Source organism: Carassius auratus, chromosome 15 (genome assembly GCF_003368295.1).
Source record: "Carassius auratus strain Wakin chromosome 15, ASM336829v1, whole genome shotgun sequence".
NCBI lineage: Eukaryota > Metazoa > Chordata > Actinopteri > Cypriniformes > Cyprinidae > Carassius > Carassius auratus.
The window spans coordinates 18994660-19008851 of record NC_039257.1 but is presented as its reverse complement, the minus strand read 5'-3'; the positions used below and the strand labels follow the sequence as shown (position 1 = coordinate 19008851).

At 38.4% G+C, this 14192-nt stretch overlaps 1 protein-coding gene across 1 annotated transcript in view; it reads left to right on the top strand.

Annotated features, from left to right (window-relative positions):
• Positions 1-2337: 2337 nt before the first annotated feature.
• Positions 2338-14192, top strand: part of LOC113115315 (fibronectin type-III domain-containing protein 3a-like) — an 81132-nt gene continuing 69277 nt past the window's right edge. Inside the window, exon 1 of the mRNA XM_026282797.1 lies at positions 2338-2706. The gene's annotated coding sequence lies outside the window, so the exon portion shown is untranslated. The remainder of the gene's footprint in view (positions 2707-14192) is intronic.

The window sequence follows — 14192 nt, the reverse complement described above, 5'->3', positions numbered from 1 at the left end:
GAAAATAAACTGATACTCAATTATAAGCTATTACTAAATATTGTAGAAACTTAATTTTCTGTAAAGTTGCTTAGGGGTTATTTTTTATTGTGAAAAGCGCTAAACAAATAAACTTTAACTGAATTGAATTGAATAAAATGTATGGCTCCTATAAGAATATTAAGCAGCGACATAATAAAAGAACACTATTAATTACTTAGCACCAATAATAATTGAAAATGACTGAACAGCAAATAAGCATATTAGAATTATTTCTGAAGATGATGTGACACTGAAGCCGGAGTAATTTAAATTGTAATATTTCACAATATCACTAAGATACTTTTCCAGAAATTTCTAAGCTACCTTTTCACCTTGTACCATCTTGCCACCTAGCAAAGCTTGAATTCCCAAAATATTGGCTGCAGCGCCACCTGCCGGTCTTGTTTTTTTTTAATCATCACTGTGGACCCCTTCCGTATATAAAAAAGTGTGTGTGTATGTGTGTCTATCTATAAAATGCTATAATAATAATAATAATAATAATAATAATAATAATAATAATAATAATAATAATAATAATAATAATAATAATAATAATAATAAACCCTCGCAAGAAAACTGCTCTATTTCTGTAGTGTTTCAGTAAGTCAAATATCCGAACAATAACAACCAAAATGCAGATGTTTCGGGAGAGCAGTTTCAGGTCATAGTCTCAGTGAAATATTCAGGGCCTGTCTCATTACCCACACAGTCTTGCACTTGTTTACTTACATGACCTATTTCCTGTATTTGGCCAAAATGTTCAAGTGGGCATGAAGACTGCAAGTATGTGTTGAACTTTTGATTATACAATGGAACACGTACTACAAGTGTTGTAAAAATGTAAGTAAAGTTTATATAAAGCTTTATTTTTGTACATTTAAGACCACAAGTGTGGGCATTGGGTTAGTTAGTGACGAGTTTTCATAACGACATTACGCCCTCTGCCGGTAAAGCTATAAATGTGCTGTAGTTAATAATTTTTTATATAACAACAACAATAAAAACGTCACATTGCCATTTCACTCACTACATAACAGTGACAATTGCAGCAAATTGTAAAGCAATTTAATAGGCTATTTAAAGATATTTAAAGATGTTCCAATTCAGTAGAAACAACGAGAGTTTTTTTGACAATTCAATTGATGAGGTTTAGTTTGCTTTCCCCTTCTTGTCAATGTTTTAATTTTGTTTTTATATATTTGTTTATTACTTATACTTATTTTACTTTTATTTATTAAATTTATTTGTTTATTTCGCTGTTTGCCATTTTTGTGTGTTTATCCTTTCGTCTGATTTCGAACGTTCAAGGCATGTGTGGTATAATTCGAACATTGGAGGGCGATGTAAAGGCAACAACAACAACAACAACAAGAAAAACAACAAAAAGAAAAAACAAAAACAATAAAACACTAGACTTTTAAAACATTTTATCCAAATTAAAGCAAAACTGTAATGACAAAAAATACTAATTGAACGTTCTCTCCTTGTTTTTATTTGTATTATTATTTTGAAATCACATTTATAACTCTCTCTCTCTCTCTCTCTCTCTCTCTCTATATATATATTACTTTCATTTACTTTAGTTTATGCATTTGTTTATTTTGCTAATTTGCTTTGCCTTTGTGTGCGTGCGTGCGTGTGTTTGCTTTTCTTTGTTACATATGAAATCTTATTCGTTTGTACAGTATCATTTCTCTCTCTTGTGAATGAATAGATGATACCCTAAAATAAAACGAAACTTTTAGGTGGCAAAAGTGACCGCGACTTCTCTTATACAACTGTTATTCTTGAAAGCAAACTCAAAATTTAGCTCACATCCAGAGTTCATTTCTAATGGCAAGCAGAAATATGTGGATTGGCAACTTGTTTACAAACCATGACCTTGTGATCCTCCCTGTTGGAGGGACCTTTTATACAGGGGACTACAAGACTTGTGGCGCCATCTGTCGGAACCAATGAGGAACACCGAAACCTCCAACACTTCAGACATTTCCAGGTAGTCGGACGCTAGAAAATTGAATTTCGAGTCATTTTCTAATGCCATGTAAAAAATATATAGGCTATATATTTTTTATAGCCTATATATTTAAAAAATATATAGGCTATATATTTTTAGATTTAGGCCTGTAACAGGATATTCTACTTAATATAATCAGATATCCATTTTAAACACGGCAGCTTTTCGTACAGTTTTTTTCTTCGTTTGCACTATTGTCCCTGTCAACAACAGGTATGCAAAACAAATGCTGCTGCACAACAGACTGAAGAGTAGAGAGGAATGAAAGTTGACGCGACGGCTACGCATGCGCAGTGACGAGTGTGTACATTCTTGAGCGGAAAATGATGGCGATTATCCAGACGCTTGAAGAGCCTGTGCTCGCTATGGATGGAGGTGGCCGTGTAAACTAACAACACTCGCGGGGAAAAGTTGTTTGCTTTGGACGATCGCGACCTGTCTCGGCCCCGGACCTTTTCTGACGTAGAAAAAAAAGATAGTGGATAAAGGTTGAGACTGTAAACTGGTGTAACGTTAATATTCAAGTGTGAAAGAGCCACGTAGCTAGAGATCCAGATCACACACACACTGGCCTAGTTCTTTTAAAGCCTCCACAGACATACACATCAACCTGAAGAAGAGAAGTGAGCGAGAAAATAAGATCTAAAAAGCGGAACGAGCTGTTGGTGAGTGGATACACGTTTGCAAAATATTTCGACTTACTAAATATGCATTTGCTCTGCATACGTAAGTGAATGTGCGTTTATTTTCTCTCTGCATGTAGACGTGTTTGGTTAGTTGCTCTTTTTAGTCACTTTGTGTGCAATGATAGGCATAATCGGTATATAGTTTAAAAGAAATAAGAGTAGGGCCTGAAGTGCACACGTCAACGTCATCTGATCACAGAGCTGCAGATTAAATACTGCTGCAATCACTATACTCTCTCTGGCTGTGGCTCAAAATCTACTGAGCTTTCTAGCTAGGCTGCATTTTGGGGGCATCATAGGCGCGTGCAGCAGCTTTGGTCTTCATAGTAGCGTTCTAAAAAAATAAAAATAAAAAAATAAAAGTTTGATTCCGGCGTTTAGATGCATGCATTGATACTGTTAAATTCGAACGTTCAAAAGCTTGACGTACACAAGTGTTCGATGCGAACATTGGAGGGCGCCTGTGATGGCAAATCATAAAGGTTCACTTAGCACCTCTGATATCTCAAAAATGTTCAAAACTTCAGAGACTTCTGTAATGAAAGAAAGGTGCGATTTAAATGTTGGCATGCTTCTTTTGTGGTTTCTTTGATCTGTCTTGTCTATACACAGACACATGCCCACACATTCCAAATAAGTCAGCTTACATTTGTAAAATGCCACAGCTTGTTTTAAAGATATCCTGTGATATGATCAGAAAGCTTATCAACACAGTTAAAGCAACTACACTTTTAACAAAATGTTAGTGGATCTGATAGAAGCTTTATTAAATAAGCCATGTTCCAGACAACTTAACTTGGAACTTTTTTCCACCTCTCACTTATACTTTTATATATATATATATATATATATATATATATATATATATATATATATATATATATATATATATAAACTGCTCCAAGTTCCACTAGAACTTCATGGCATTATATCTGACATTAGACAGTTTATAAGTTTTTAATAACAAATGCCTATAAACAGATTTTGGGAGAGCCAAATAAATTACTTTATTTCATGTTTTTGCCATAATTAGCAGAACATAAAATGTTTTTGTTGAGTCATGGCGCAATCTTGTGGTGTGATGAACTGAAACTCAAGGAAATTGGTAGTAGTATTTCTGCTCCAATATTCAATTTTCTTACTTTGTAACCAATGCAGCATTAAAGTTAAAATATGCAACCTAACTTGTAGGGATGGGCGATATATCGCATGCAATTGTCACTCGATGAATCGCCTTTGATAATGAACGCGATGTTGCGTAGTTTGTCAGTGATCTACGGCTCTGTCTATTAAATGGCGCTCCATTTGAAAGCAGGTGATGACGATTTACCGCTAATTGGGGAACCGGCTTTACTGACGAAATGCGTGTGACGATCGCATGCAATATATCGCCCATCCCTACTAACTTGCGTTTTCTCAAACTGTTCATAATAGGTGAGCAATAGCCAATGGAATATCCGCTTGTTCATTAGTTTTGTCTACTACTGGCAGTGGCTTCTGCTTATGTGTTTTATGTGTAGATTCAGATTCTCATATTAAAGCTTAAGTGTGTAATTTTTGGACTTCTAGTGTCACTAAATGAAATTGCAGAGTTAACACATTATTATTACTATTAGTGCTGGACGATTCATCGAATGCGATAGTCTTGCGCATCATCTCTCGCGCATATCTCCATTACATGCTTTTAGATGGTGCCGCATTTACTACATAGACGGTGCGTTCCATACGGGATATATCAGCCTCCGAAGGGTTCTTTGGAGTGAAAACAATCATGGCTGCTATATTGAAAGGTCGTTACAAAACTAGCCACTTTAAAGGGCCCTTTGGAATGAAGGATACAACTGATGGACACTTTCGGGCCCCCATGTTCCTTTGCGCAGATTCTTTGCATGGTGACAGCGCATCTATATGGGCATGGGAGGATGATGCAGAAGGGCATTTCAAGAAACAGTTGTTTGGTCCACTACACCTATTGAAGCTTTCACTCCGGAGGGTAAACCCTTTGACGGGATTATGGCATAGGGATGAGCCTTTTCAAATGGAATGCAGAGAGAGCCCTAGTTCATTGACAAGCTACGCAAACTTGCGTTAAAAATCGCATATGATTCAATCATGTGATTATGAAATCAAAGAGATCATTCTGATTATGAAGCTGTTTGCGTAGCTTGTCAGTGAACTAAAGCTCTGTATAGTAAATGCTGCTCAATCTGAAAGCATGTGAAAATATGACATTTACAGGTGCATCTCAATAAATTAGAATGTCGTGGTAAAGTTAATTCATTTCAGTAATTCAACTCAAATTTTGAAACTCATGTATTAAATTCAATGCAGACAGACTGAAGTAGTTGAAGTTTTTAGTTTACTTTTAATTGTGATGATTTTGTCTCACATTTAACAAAAACCTGCCAATTCATTATCTCAACAAATTAGAATACTTCGTAAGACCTATTAAAAAAAAGTGTGACTTGTTGGCCTTCTGGAAAGTATGTTAATTTACTGTACATGTACTCAATACTTGGTAGGGGCTCCTTTTGCTTTAATTACTGCCTCATTTCAGTGTGGCATTGAGGTGATCAGTTTGTGGTAGGGCTGTGCAAAAAATCGAATGCGATTTTCATGCACATCTCATCAGTAAAGACGCTCCTTTAATTGGAAGTATTATCTCCAGCACGTGTGTTCAGATCAGGGTTGCCAGGTTTTCACAACAAATCCTGCCCTGTTGCTTCTCAAAACTAGTCCAAAACTAATCGCGATTCCAGGAGGTTCCCAGATAAAAAAAAAAAAATGCTTCCCTGGTTAAAATATACGTTTTGTTTTTTGGCATGGTTGTCTTGGTAAAATTTGCATTTTAGGGGCTAAATATCACGTTATTGGTATTGGGATTGCTTCAAACCGCGGACATGAAAAACAATCGCAGACTTGGCAACACTGGTTCAGGTGGAGCGGCAGTTACTACACAGAGCCATAGTCTACTGACAACTAACACAAAATCGCTTTCAAAATCGACAAAGAATCGCCTGCGATTTTAACATCGATTTTGTGTAGATAGTCAGTGAATTACGGCTCTGTGTAGTAAATGCCAACCGGTGTTGCCAAGTCTGTGGTTGTTTTTCAGGTCCGCGGGTCGAAGCAACCCCAATACAAATAACGTGATATTTAGCCCCTAAAATGCGAACTTTACCAGGCACCCATGCCATAAAACTTAAATTTTAATCCCGGAAAGGAATTTTTTTTATCGGGGAACCTCCTGGAAACGCGATTGGGCTAGTTTTGGACTAGTTTTGAGAAGCAACTGCTCAGGATTTGTTGTGGAAACCTGGCAACCCTGATCTGAACACACGTGCTGGAGATATACTTCTAATTACAGGAGCGTCTTTACTGATGAGATGTGCATGAAAATCGCATTCGATTTTTTGCACAGCCCTAGTTTGTGGCACTGCTGAGGTGGTATGAAAGCCCAGGTTTCTTTTTTGGTCTCTTGTTTCTCATTTTCCTCTTGACAATACCTCATAGATTCTCTGTGGGGTTCAGGTCTGGTGAGTTTGCTGGCCAGTCAAGCACACCAACACCATGGTCATTTAAACAACTTTTGGTGCTTTTGGCAGTGTAGGCAGGTGCCAAATCCTGATTGAATATTAAATCAGCATCTTCAAAAAGCTGATCAGCAGAAGCAAGCATGAAGTGCTCCAAAATTGGCAGTTTTCAAAAAACACAATGGACCATAACCAGCAGATAACATGGCACCCCAAATCATCACAGACTGTGGAAACTTAACACTGGATTTCAAGCAACTTGGACGATGAGCTTCTCCATCCTTCCTCCAGACTCTAGGACCTTGGTTTCCAAATGAAATACAAAACTAGCTCTCATCTGAAAAGAGGACTTTAAACCACTGGGCAACAGACCAGTTCTTCTCCTTAGCCCAGGTAAGATGCCTCTGATGTTGTCTGTTGTTCAGGAGTGGCTTAACAAGAGGAATACAACAACTGTAGCCAAATTCCTTGACACATCTGTATGCCTTGACCCCAGCCTCAGTCCATTCCTTGTGAAGTTCACTCAAATTCTTGAATCGATTTTGCTTGACAATCCTCATAAAGCTACGGTTCTCTCGGTTGGTTTTGCATCTTTTTCTTTCACAGTTTTTCCTTCCACTCAACTTTCTGTTAACATGCTTGGATACAGCACTCTGTGAACAGCCAGCTTCTTTGGCAATTAATGTTTGTGTCTTAACCTCCTTATGAAGGATGTCAATGATTGTCTTCTGGACAACTGTCAGATCAGCAGTCTTCCCCATGATTGAGTTGCCTAGTGAACCAAACTAAGGGACAATTTTAAAGGCTTAGGAAACCTTTGTTTTGAGTCGATTAGCTGATTGGCATATCACCATATTCTAATTGGTGGGTTTTGTTAAATGTGAGCCAAAATCATCACAATTAATATAACCAAAGACTTAAACTACTTCAGTCTGTGTGCATTAAATTTATTTAATACACAAGTTTCACAATTTGAGTTGAATTAGAGAAATATATGAACTTTTCCATGACATTCCAATCTATTGAGATTTACCTCTATTCGCGTTCCAGTCAACCTGTAAACAATGTTTTTCCAACCTTCTACCCATGAAAGGGCACTGGAATGGCTAGAACCCCGTGACTTCTCACCCGTGAACTTGTACTAGATCAATGTACTCCCAGTTCCGCGCTCTGACATCACACAGCCCGGGAAACAACAATGGCAGCCCCTACGGATTGTGACGAGTCAGCTGCCTCCTCCCTGATTGTCACCGGCACCCCGTCCTAAATCGCCGCCCTTCACCAGGCTCCCGACTGTAGTGGGTGTGTGAGAGGAGGGGCGCTGGATGAGTCAGGGCTGGCGGCGTGTGATGGGGCACACCTGAAGGAAATCGAGCCTCATCACCGCTGCTGTTTAAAAGCCCAACGCGCCTCTCCTCGAGAGACCGGTCTCTTCCCCGTGCATGCACACTGGTGTCCTCGTGGGTCCAGGAAGGGTGCGTTGAGGGACTCCTGCGCCACAAGAGACGTGAGCTGCCGGACCCGCGATCCGGAGGAGAACCGCACCCGTTTACATGGCCGATGGGCCAGGATGCCGGGCCGTCCATCCCCTACCAGCGCCGCGGCCAACGAGAGAGATGCGGCCTCCGCCCCTTACCTGGACCCTTCCTCCATGAACACTGCCCGACCCACACGAACCCTGCAGCACGATGAGGACACCAAATCCCCTGTTTATTTTGACACTCTCCCCCTTTTGCCACCTTTATCCCCTGTTTTATTTGATTTTGTGTTAATAAAAGCTTCTCCGAGGCCTGACACCACGCCCACTGTGTCTGTCTTGTGCTCCTCCCGTGACAGGATGCTTTATGCAAGTGGTACAGGGTGAGAAATAGACTTTAGGACAATATAAGGTTGCAATCAAATTAATAATCTAGCTACCACAATTCCTTGTGTCAGGCAGTTTGGCGTGACTTTCCTGGAATGATACAAAGTCGTGAGTCGTGGTTTGAAGTTGTGACTTACAGGCTTAAAAACCTGCCTGGAATGCAGCAATAATAACATGTTTTTACGCCAAACTCACTTCATAACATCATTCTAATGTTCAAAATAAATCCCTCTGTAAGATGACGTGGCTTTTTACACAGAATAAGGTACAGAATATTTAATATGCTGTGTCTCATTTAGAAGGCTGCACTCTATGGAGGTTGCATTTGAAGGCTGCATATGTAATCGAGGCTGTCTCATTTCAGAATAGCAAGTAGGACACTCCGAATGTGACATTCGTCCTTTGCTGCTGCAGATAACCCAGAATTCTTTGCGTCGTTGTAAACTACCGTAGAGTTAGACTTGTAACCCAAAGGTTGAGGAACCAAAGGTTTGAGTTGCGGGTACCAACAGGGATTGTAAATGGAGGAATGAATGAAGAGCGCTCTCTTACCACGACTGAGGTGAGACGCTTGAGCAAGGCACCACAGTAAAAATGGTTGCCCACTGCTCTGGTTGTGTGTTCACACACAGTGTGTGTAAGTGTTTGTTACTGCTGTGTGTGTGCGTGCACACTTGGATGGGTGAAATGCAGAACACAAATTCCAGGTATGGGACACCTTACTTGGTCACGTTACTTTCTTTCCTTTCCTATCCTAATAAAATGTGTATTGTAAGTAAATTTACATTTTACAAATTTACAACTGTTCCATTAATGATACGAATATCTGTTAAATATCAAAATGAAAAGCAAAACATAATTTCTCATGACCCTTTGATCTTAATGAATAAGTTCATGATATTTTAATATCGAAGAGACAAATGGATTTGACACAAGTTTTTATTCTTTTTTTTTTTCTTTACTTGCAGTTTTCATTTAGTGAATGATAATGATTAGATTTTTTCTGTTTTCTTTTCTCAAAATAACTGTCTAAAACTGAGGCTGTTTTACTGCTAGAGTTTTCCATCACTGCGCTGCAGGACATTTGGTTATTTATTAATAGAGCCATGGCTAATAACTATGCAAACATCATTGCTTGTTTTAGATCTTCATGCTGTGCTACATTTACTCATCTTGTTTTGAATCTCAGACACCTATCTGTTTTCCTGTGAATAAGTGTGCACTTTTCTCTATAATATTATAGCCTCTTTATGTACAACAGCATGGTTATTTCATTACATATCTGTTCCAAATGTTGTTGTTTATTTATTAGGAACATGTTTGACTTTGTAGCGGAATCTCATTTATTTTCAACTTTAAAATCATGTTATTCATATAATTCCAATCCGCTTTAGGGCACACATTCTTCTTTTTCAGCTGTCATTCACAGCATATATCATGCATCAGTGCTTTGATATTGATTTGTGATCCATCACAATGTGGAGCAAACTTGTGTAGAAAATCAGTATTCAAGGGAATACAGTTAATTTAGATTGTGATGAGAGTTTTGGTTACATCACCACTGTACACTATAGTTAGTTGCACAAGCTTATGAAACTGTTAACTTATGAAAATGTCTATGGAGACTCTCAATGACTCTAAACAGTTTATATTCCATTTAATCAGAAGTTTGTAATTGACCTGGTCAGTGTTTGCATAGTGGTTTGAGGTGGAAAAATGAACCAAAAAAATGATCTGCTGCAGCTCAACAGCTGCGCAGGCTAAACTGCGACTGAAACCACACAGTTTGGACAATCTAAAAACTCATGTTCTTACCACTGAAACGGAAACGCTGACTCACAATCAGAAAGTTCGTTTACAAAAACATCTGATAGGCTGATATATTGGAAAGTGTCTTTTTTTGAAAACTATTTGCATTGTTGCATTTTTACCTGAGGATGTTCTTTTAGAAGGCTAAAAATCATATTTTGAAATAATTATATATTTTTTAAAATATAAATTCTATTTTGTATTGTAAAGAAACAAAGAAACAAAAACAAAAAAAACGAGCTAAAAGGATTTCTTTCATTTTTTATTACTATTAATTTTATTAAATTAATTGTAAAATAAGACATTTTATTACTACTAAATTTTTTAAGTCTATCACCTCTTTTGCCTCCCTGACTGGGATGTTTTGTCATCCTACTGTATTTTTATTTTATTTATATATATAAATGTATCTGTGTGTGTGTGTGTGTGTGTGTGTATTTATTTGTGGTAGGATCATTTACATTTCATTTTGGCATCTGCATTAGGGACTTTCTGGTCACACCCCAGAAGATTTTTATTTATTTATTTTTTATTTTATTTTTTACTGCAGATGTCATCCTTGATGCTTCTCTCTTAGCCTCTGATTTTTTCTTTTTTTTGTTTCACGTTTAGTCATAATATTGGTTTGAGGATTTCAATAGCTACAGTATGTATGCATCTGAAGATAAATATGGTACACTTTCTGAGTGCTTCTTCTTTGTTTATTCTCATATTCTTGCTTACATGATCAAAAATCATAACTATGACATTAAGTGATTTAGGCCCATAAAAAACAGACATGCTAAACAATATTCTATTTTCGCTTTTTTTCACTTCCCAACTAAAACAGGAAACATTTTTGCACTAAGACACAAAAAAGTGCAAATGGTTCATATTAGGTGTGTAAATGATACTTAATCTGTCTTTTATCATTCCTGTGAACCTTTTTTTTTTTTTAGAGAACTATGGGATATATAGTATGTCTCCTTGTAAACCAGCTAAGTCAAATCACCTTTATTTATATAGCGCTCGTAACGGATTAAACCTTCATAATCATCGGGAAGGAGGAGGCGGGAATCAGCGGACAACCAAATGAAACTTTAAAGAGCCAGTAAGATGAAAATTCTAAGCTTCCTATCACTGTTTATAAGTCCTGTACAATAGGTTTAAATCCATCCAAGGTTAAAAAACATTGTCATCTTGTCAAAATATCATTTTAAAATTACCTCAATTCTCAGAGATCCTCAAACGGTTCGCGCAAAGCTGTTCAAAAGATTCAGTTTCCTTAAACTCCACCTTTCGATAGCATACTGTGTTTTGATTGGTCAACTGACATTTTCAGTTTTGATTGGTTGTTCCGCACACAACTTCACGGTAAACAATGCGTTAGCATCTTTTTGGGGTGAATCATGTCTTATTCCTCTCACCGCGAAGCAAACAGTAAAATAAAAATCTCGAACAGTCTCGCTGCTTTTACTTCTGTGTGGTTGTATTCAAGCCGCGCGCTTCAGTTTGAATCTGAATAGTGCGTTCAGCACAGGGGCGTGGTCACATTAGATATAATGAAGGGAGACGTGAAAAACGGACATCGCGTTGTTTTCATATGGATTACTTTATCACAGAATATCTTTTAGCAGCACTTGTTACACTTCATTTTAATGACGTGTTTGTAAATGAAGATCAGCGCAAACAAAGGCTGCAGACAGCACACATACTGATAAGATGCTCGGGAGAAAACAAATACATAACTTCATAATCATACTTCGCGTTGTGATTCGGAGATGCTTGTTGGTCTAAATAAAGTTGGCAATGAACCCTCTTTTATCAATCAATCAATCACCATTATTTATATAGTGCTTTAAACAAAATACATTGCGTCAAAGCACTGAAAAACATTCATTTGGAAAACAGTGTCTCAATAATTCAAAATGATAGTTAAAGGCAGTTCATCATTGAATTCAGTTATGTCATCTCTGTTCAGTTTAAATAGTGTCTGTGCATTTATTTGCAATCAAGTCAATGATATCGCTGTAGATGAAGTGACCCCAACTAAGCAAGCCAGAGGCAACAGCGGCAAGGAACCGAAACTCCATCGGTGACAGAATGGAGAAAAAAAACCTTGGGAGAAACCAGGCTCAGTTGGAGGGCCAGTTCTCCTCTGACCAGACGAAACCAGTAGTTTAATTCCAGGCTGCAGCAAAGTCAGATTGTGCAGAAGAATCATCTGTTTCCTGTGGTCTTGTCCTGGTGCTCCTCTGAGACAAGGTCTTTACAGAGGATCTGTATCTGGGGCTCTAGTTGTCCTGGTCTCCGCTGTCTTTCAGGGATGTAGAGGTCCTTTCTAGGTGCTGATCCACCATCTGGTCTGGATACGTACTGGATCCGGGGACTGCAGTGACCCTCTGATCTGGACACAGACTGGATCTGGTGGCTACGGTGACCTCGGAACAAGAGAGAAACAGACAAATATTAGCGTAGATGCCATTCTTCTAATGATGTAGAAAGTATGGTGTTATGTGAAGTTCCGGTTCCAGTTTACCTAATTACTGCAGCCTAAAAATCCTTTAACGGATTTGGATATTAAAAGCATATTAGTATGTTATGTGTATGCCAGGTTAAAGAGATGGGTCTTTAATCTAGATTTAAACTGCAAGAGTGTGTCTGCCTCCCAAACAATGTTAGGTAGGTTATTCCAGAGTTTAGGCGCCAAATAGGAAAAGGATCTGCCGCCCGCAGTTGATTTTGATATTCTAGGTATTATCAAATTGCCTGAGTTTTGAGAACGTAGCGGATGTAGAGGAGTATAATGTAAAAGGAGCTCATTCAAATACTGAGGTGCTAAACCATTCAGGGCTTTGGAAGTAGTAAGCAATATTTTAAAATCTATACGATGTTTGATAGGGAGCCAGTGCAGTGTGGACAGGACCGGGCTAATATGGTCATACTTCCTGGTTCTAGTAAGAACTCTTGCTGCTGCATTTTGGACTAGCTGTAGTTTGTTTACTAAACATGCAGAACAACCACCCAATAAAGCATTACAATAGTCTAACCTTGAAGTCATAAATGCATGGATTAACATTTCTGCATTTGACATTGAGAGCATAGGCCGTAATTTAGATATATTTTTGAGATGGAAAAATGCAGTTTTACAAATGCTAGAAACGTGGCTTTCTAAGGAAAGATTGCGATCAAGTAGCACACCTAGGTTCCTAACTGATGACGAAGAACTGACAGAGCAACCATCAAGTTTTAGACAGTGTTCTAGGTTATTACAAGCAGAGTTTTTAGGCCCTATGATTAACACCTCTGTTTTTTCTGAATTTAGCAGTAAGAAATTACTCGTCATCCAATTTTTTATATCGACTATGCATTCCATTAGTTTTTCAAATTGGTGTGTTTCACCGGGCTGCGAGGAAATATAGAGCTTAGTATCATCAGCATAACAGTGAAAGCTAACACCATGTTTTATGGCCAAACGCTTTGAAAATCCCGCCTGATTAGAAAAGCAGTCATCAGTGAAATGTTGTGAACACAACAAAAGGGATTTGTTGTACTGCTCTGGTATTGTGGTAAAAATGAATTTTACCCATTGGTTCTTCTGATCTTCATTTTTTGGCAGTGAAAATAAAACAAACTTGCCTTTACAATTAAAAACACACTGTCTCCTCGACATGATGCTCTCACACCAACCAGAGCGTCTGTGTGGGGGGTGGGGCAGTTCAGAGTTCCGTTACTCCCAAGACGGTAGGCGGAGATTATTATGCAAACTGTTCCTAGTGACGTACGAGATGGGCAAAAGATTTGAAATCTATAACGACTCGTTTCAGCGATTCCGAGTAGACTCCTTACTTTAGAAGTCAATAGCTTTATAAATCGTGTACTTTTTGGTTTAATTACTTTGCACATTGTTTATACTGATGGACAGCTACATCATACACTGTAATACAGGTAATTTTTGATTTCCCATCTGTGTGGCTCTTTAATGACAAAATAAACACAAATCAGCGCGTCAGCCCTTCGCAGACGACTGACGCACACAAATAAAAAGCAAACACAAAATAAAGTCCAGGCCTGGTCCTCTCTCGTCCGTCACTTTTGTCGCTCTGGGTTTATATCCTTCCATCTCCTCCGTGGGACTCGAGACCAGTGGATCGCTCATTTCCCAATCACTCCACCGCCCTCGCTTTTGTTCCCACGTCTCTCAGCCCCACCGCACTCTTCACATACCCCCATCGCCCCTTGCAAGGTCGGGGTACTTCCGAGACTGCGCTCTACTGAGA